The sequence below is a fragment of the Lepisma saccharinum genome, chromosome 16 (assembly GCF_977018435.1).
Source record: "Lepisma saccharinum chromosome 16, izLepSacc3.1, whole genome shotgun sequence".
In the NCBI taxonomy this organism is placed as follows: Eukaryota; Metazoa; Arthropoda; class Insecta; order Zygentoma; family Lepismatidae; genus Lepisma; species Lepisma saccharinum.
Genome location: NC_139244.1, coordinates 2,902,160 through 2,909,082, shown reverse-complemented (window position 1 = coordinate 2,909,082; position 6,923 = coordinate 2,902,160). Strand labels below are relative to the sequence as shown.

At 37.8% G+C, this 6,923-nt stretch overlaps 1 long non-coding RNA gene across 4 annotated transcripts in view; it reads left to right on the top strand.

Annotated features, from left to right (window-relative positions):
• Positions 1–2,552: 2,552 nt before the first annotated feature.
• Positions 2,553–6,923, top strand: part of LOC146000196 (uncharacterized) — a 59,777-nt gene continuing 55,406 nt past the window's right edge. For all 4 annotated transcript variants that reach the window (XR_014443481.1, XR_014443483.1, XR_014443482.1 and 1 more), the window contains exon 1: positions 2,553–2,651. This is a non-coding gene — a long non-coding RNA (uncharacterized LOC146000196). The remainder of the gene's footprint in view (positions 2,652–6,923) is intronic.

Genomic DNA, 6,923 nt, shown 5'->3' with positions numbered 1-6,923 from the left:
TTTTTCTTCTCAAAATGCCTAATATACTGCCATGGTGTAACTCAACGCGACTTTCATGCTGTATACGTTATACATTGCTGGAGTAACACTCGTAAACCACAGACAAAAACGCTCCTTTGCACAATCACAGATTATCTTCACATGGCGAAACTTTGCTCTGATTGGCTGTTCCACAGAATCCAGTCGAGGAAAGCAAGTAGCAATTAGAACATGTCCAATTCCTCCAAAGCAGTCAAGCAGTCAGCCAGGCGGCCATGATTGCTACCTAGAAAGTTAAGCCCGCATCACACGGAACTGGCTTTCCAGTAGGTAAGCCCTAGTTGGCGCTGGACTAGCTACCAATTTGCTAGTTTTCGACTCACACGATACTTATCAGCGTACTTGTCGATAGACTTCTGTTCCCATACGAGGGAAGTTGTAATGGCGGCCTCGTGAGATGTAAACAATGTATCACTTCACATTTTTAAAAGCCGATAACTATTCAACCGAGAGGAATAACGTTTCGTATAAAACGTTATTAGGTACAAAACAATGGCGCTGCTTATATACATACATTACAACGTTTACTGTACACGTATGGAAGAATATTTTAGTTGTTTCAAATGTAAACATCGTGCACACGGTGTAACTCAACGCGCCTTTCATGCTGTATACGTTATACATTGCTGGAGTAACACTCGGAAACCACAGACAAAAGCGCTCATTTGCACATTCACAGATTATCTTCACATGGCGAAACTTTGCTCTGATTGGCTGTTCCACAGAATCCAGTCGAGGAAAGCAAGTAGCAATTAGAACATGTCCTATTCCTCCAAAGCAGTCAAGCAGTCAGCCAGGCGGCCATGATTGCTACCTAGAAAGTTAGTTCAGCGGCAACTAGGGCATTCCTACTAGAAATCCAGTTCCGTGTGATAGGGGCTTTAGTTCAGCGCCAACTAGGGCATTCGTACTAGAAATCCAGTTCCGTGTAATAGGGGCTTAACATTCTCTCACAGAATCCTCAATTAATTTATAAATTTCTCATCACACAAATAATATTTTGTTGCAAAATGCAGAAATGTGCCCCCTCTTCCCCTCTTCGGCGCCCGTGTTCCTTGATCAGTTTCGTCGAATTATTCCGTTAGCCGAAAGTGGAAGGAAAGAAGGTTATGAAGAGATTTTTGTTTCTTCATAACACTGTGTTTACGTACTAACTACAGTTCGTGTGAAATGTATTGGTGCGCAGACTCTCTGATTAAGAGGGGCAAATGCTTTGATGAAAGTTCAGTCGGGAAAAAAAACCTTACTGTTTTAATTTTATCCCATTGATGGGTGTGTAATGCATACTCGTATATTTATGGCTACATATTAAAATAAATTACGTAATCAATTCAGCCGCCATAACAAACCAACTGCAAAAATTACATAACTTTTTCTTTGAAACGTGCGCGCTCCTGTTAAGCGAAGCTGTTAAGCAAAACTGGAAACTTACAGTGCATTACGGAAAACAAACAAATTGCGAACGAAGCGAGCAAGAAAATTTTTAGATCCAAATTTTTGCAAACTGAAATCAATATTGATCGTTCAACGCCCATGGTCAATTCACGATAAAATTTTAAATCGTGGGGGCAATTGCCCTTCTGTGCTCCCTGCAGATGCTCTTGGCCGTCTGGAAGAAATAATGCAAGAAAGGCATGAAAATTGATACCATCTTGGGTATCCTTTTGCCCCGCTGCTCTTAGATTCTGCTTTCATTTACTTCAATGTTTGCCCCCTTTCCCCTCCTAGAATTATTTTCCGTTCAAGGTTGTGGGGGGAGCAATGCCCCCTGTTGTCGCGCCACTGCACCCCTATCTCCCTTAATTCATTTCCTGAAGAGTATAAATTAATAACGGCGATAAGATTCCTCTAAAATAAATTTCTAGGTGAAAGTATAATAATAAAGGGGCATGGGCGTTTGAAAGGGGGCAAGGATTGCCAAATCTCCCCCTTCGAAAACGAACGTTAACCTCAAAGTATATACTATTTCACACGTATAATTTGATTCCACTATAGTAATTTACATTAATTATTATAATGGGTGATGCAGGAATGCGATAATTTCAATACCTTGCTTGTCCCTCTGTGGAAAAAATCTGCGGACGTCCATGATTAGGGAGGGCAATCCATCCCCGTGCGCACGCCTATGCTCTATCTTGCCTGTGGTCGCCCCTGCTCATAAGTGTGAAATATATTTTGATATTTTGGTCACATAATTTATTTCCCTCCCGCAAACGAACTATTGAATTTTGCTTCGGAACAATATCTTTCCAATTCAAATAAAAAAAATAAAATATTATTGACCCTGCTTTACAAACCTAAGTCCAAGAATATTTTTCATAGCTTGGATATTTTTCGTAAAGTTCTTATGTTCATCGATTCAATCAAATCATATAATATAATCACATGTAATATATGATCTATGATATGATTACGATTTTAATTTTTCTGAAATGTAGGGAAAAGTTTATGGTAAGGGAAATTTTACACCTTTGAAAGGAAATTTTGTGTTTTGTGGCTGTGGCAACACTAGACCAGAATGGCGGAAGGATTCCTTGGGCGGAAGGAGAAGATAGTTCAAAATGGCTTGGAAAAATCATGACGAATTCACCCGTTTTGTTACACTTCACGAGGTATGTAGAATAACTAGTTATCACAACAAACAAAAGTAGTGTTAGGGCCTATAACGAAAAATAAATTATCTCCGATTAATATAATCAGCCAGTAAAATGTCATTTCAAAATTTTAGTAGATATTAAAACAAAACACCCTCGAATATCTCATTTTTTAAGTAGTTAATTGAAAATTAGAATATTTTACGGAACAGAAATTTAATTTCGAGATGAGTAATTCACAATTCGTCATATCATGGAGCACTTGCACCAGTATTTTAAAGTGAAATAATATTGTGTGGAAATCCAACAGCATTAAATCTAACGCTACTAACCTAACCTTACAAAAAAGTAAAATTACTGTCATGTTATCAACGGCAGTATGACATGATAAATAGCTCCGTATAAATCCATTCATTACTTCACTGATGTATCTCCGCAAACTAAAAACAACAAAAACCAAGAATATGGCGCACATGAATATTTCTGGGTACTAGTCAGATATACCGGAAACACATTTAACTCGTTTATTTTGAAATAAAATTCATTTCTACTTATCTCATATGCATAGCGGGATATTTTTCGGTAAGAATTGACAATATAGAGAAAGTCTGTCATTTTGTTAATTTTCGGTATACTAACTAATTTTGGCCTCCTAATCACGAATCTGTTGTAAAAAATAGGGGGTCACGTCTGGAAATTGTACATTTTGATGAAACATTGTTCGTTAGCCCCAAAAACCATCCACGGGTAGCCCCACAAATCATTGACGTTAGCCCCAAAAATCATCCACGGCTAGCCCCACAAATCATTGACGTTAGCCCCAAAAACCATCCACGGCTAGTAGAGGTCTGCACGGGCTCGGGCCAGGCCCGGCCCGGCCCGCGGGCCAGACTCGGGCCGTAAATAACCAGAACTTCTCGGGCTCGGGTCGGGCCCGGTCCTCGTGGCTATTTTGTTAGAGAATATTGTCATCCAAAAATAATTTTTAATTATTGAAATTATGGTTTACTTTGAGAATGAGAATAGGAGCACGAAGTACAACAGTGCCCATTTTTTTTTTTCAAATGCTGAATTGGAAAGTAATTTTAATTATGTTTTCGGGCTCGGGCCGGGCTCATGTTTACTTATTATCGGACTCGGGTCAGGTTCGGGTTTCATTTCCTCGGGCCGGGCCGGACTCGGGCCTTACAATTTAGGCCCGTGCAGACCTCTAACGGCTAGCCCCACAAATCATTGACGTTACCCCCAAAAACCATCCACGAGTAGCCCCCAAAACGGTAAGAATTTACAATATAGAGAAAGTCTCCAATTTTGTTAATTTTCGGTATACTAACTAATTTTGGCCTCCTAATCACGAATCTGTTGTAAAAAACCAGGGGTCACGTCTGGAAATTGTACATTTTGAAGAAAAATTGTTTGTTAGCGCCAAAATCCATCCACGGGTAGCCCCACGAACCATTCACACGGCGTGGTTGGACACAATTACAGGAGATTACATTTTTGTTCGTAAAACTACGCATATCCACCTATATATAAAAAAAATTCAATCAGCTTTTTTTCAAATTTTCAGAGGTGACCCCCAGTTTTTTTCAACAGATTCGTGATTAGGAGGTCAAAATTAGTTAGTATACCTAAAATTAACAAAATTGGAGTCTTTCTCTATATTGTAAATTCGCTCCCATTTTTCAACTATTGATTACTTTTTTTCAATGAAAAAATTGTTATTTTTAACATTATAAGTATTTATTGGCCGTTGCTAATTGGCGGCCAAATTTTGACCCACGTTGTCTATCGTCAGCTGATATGCAGTGTTTCAAAACTTATGAACCGATAAATGCCGCACAAACTATTCACAAAAGGTTTTTAAGCGAAAATTGATCCACAAACCATTCACGGAAGGTTAGATTAGGCAAACATAGAAAATTGAATTGGAAAAAAAAAAAAAAACCCACTCATACGTAGAGGCACATATTTTTGGTAAATAAAAAAGCAAAATTTCGGTACAAAAATGTAGTGAATTTCGGGTTCAAAAGCGGTAAATAAAATCAAATATTGGTGTTATAGCGGTGAAAAATTGGATGAAAATTGGTACATAAAAATACATTTTGGTTTTAAAATTGTGAATATAATCCTAAATTTGATTTAAAAACTACACTTATTCCACAGAAGTAACATTTCACTTCTAATAGCACATTTATGTAGTTATCATACTATTAAGTTTATTTCTGTGTAAAGGAGTCTATTTTTGCTTCTTCAATATTAACAGCAGAATTAATAACTTTTCCGGGAATTGCATAACTCTCAGGATAATTCAGACCTCAGAAGGTGTCGCGTCGGTGAATAAACCCTGAATTTCGTGTTTAAGAGTTAATTTCGCTTTTTGCAGTTCATTTCGCATTATTTCGTGACAAAACATGGTCACAAAATGAATCTCACACCTTTCAAACACATGAAAAATTAACACTACAATGTGTTTTTTCAAATTTCGTTTTTTTGTCAAAAACGAAATGTGCATGCCTCTACTCATACGTCATCTTGTAAAACTACTGCATGGGTGTTACACTAACACTTATTAACCGAAAAAGGATTGTTTTTAATCCACATACTATTCACGGAAGGTTAGGTTAGGTTCAGTTAGGTTAGGCAAACATAGAAAATTAAATTGAAAAAAAAATCCCGCTCACACGTCATCTTGTAAAACTACCGCGCTGTTGCTCACTGACAGGGGGTTATGTAATCAAACGCACGGAACATTTGATTCACGTAGTCGACAGTAATGGTGGCACGACCTATCGTCCAACGGAGATACATGAATGTCGATAAATACCTTATTTACAGGCCGAATAACTTGCACAATTCGAAAAAACACTTTTCCCAGCTTCAGAAAGTCCACAAGAACTAAATTCCGTAAGTACTTTCTCGTCTCTTCTCCTGTAAATTTCAAGAAATGTGTTTCCGGTATATCTAATCGTTACGTATTTCAGCAATGACAAATCAACCTTTCAAATATAATTAGTACCTAGTTGATGTACTAGTTTACTGTTGTTCGGACAGATTTCTTACTTTTTACAGGAGAAAGTACTTACGCTAATCATTTTCTTTAGCGTTGTGGAAGTTCGTGAATGTAGTTTTGATCCATTTTAATGCGAATGCATGTTGTTTTCTGCGTAAATCTCTGTCCGGCGCGCTGTTTCTGCTGCCGCCATTTGCTTTCTGCATGAGAGCACAATGTTCCATGTGTTAGATGACATAAACCCCATAGTCAGTGTTTCAAACTCGCCATGTTTTCACTATAACATGACGTGTCTAGTATTTTTTTTTTAACTATGCTTGCCTAACCTAACCTTACTGAAAATGGTTTGTGGGGCTAACGTGAATGGTTTTTGGGGCTAACCTCAAAATACAAATTAGTAACACGAAAGTAGGTATTTTTCGATGAAGAAGGTTGCAGCACTGTATAACCACTGATCATCGACAACGCTAGTCAGCACGACACGTGATGATCCTTGATGAGTACACGCCATATTGTCTGTTACACAAGCAAAACAAGGAAGACAAATAATGACTCGTAATATGAAAAGTTGACACTATTTTATGGAAAAAGGCATAACTTCACCTTAAAGAATCTTCCGCAATGCAGAATAGGTAAGTATCAATGCTAAAATTAACGAAATAAACGAGTGAGAGGTGTTTGGGCGATACATAATTACCCAAAACTGAAATAATGTTTGCTTGATAGTATCTATAATTGCAGTAAGTTCTTACACTTTTAATTTGTAGTGCAGTATGTCAATGTATCCTCACAATTTATATTTTGTTTTGCAAACTTTATATTGTTCTAATTTCATTTTTTGAATAAAATATCATAAATCATACTAATTAATCAAAAATATTTTCACTGCAGCTAACCTTACTTTTTTTTTTTCAGCAGCCTATAATTTTGTTGAAGTGAGGGGTGGTATTGGGTGTTTGTTTGAATTGTTTTTAAGTTCACTTTACGCACAGAAAGGCCAGTTGGAACTGGACCTACAGTTTAATGTGGGATCCGAACCACTGTACCATATGTGTCTACCCAGTATCAAACCCACGACTATAACTTGACAAGTTTAAAAACAAGACGCTGCAATCCATTGTTTGCGCACCTCGCATCACATTTCCCCACCCCATTGTCTGCGGCGACGTTCGTTCGCAGTGTTGCAAACCTGGAGGGAGAGGAAACGTCTGAGAATTTTCAACGAAATTTGAATGTGAAAGACATGAATTAGTATCCCCCTCACCTACACTACCTAT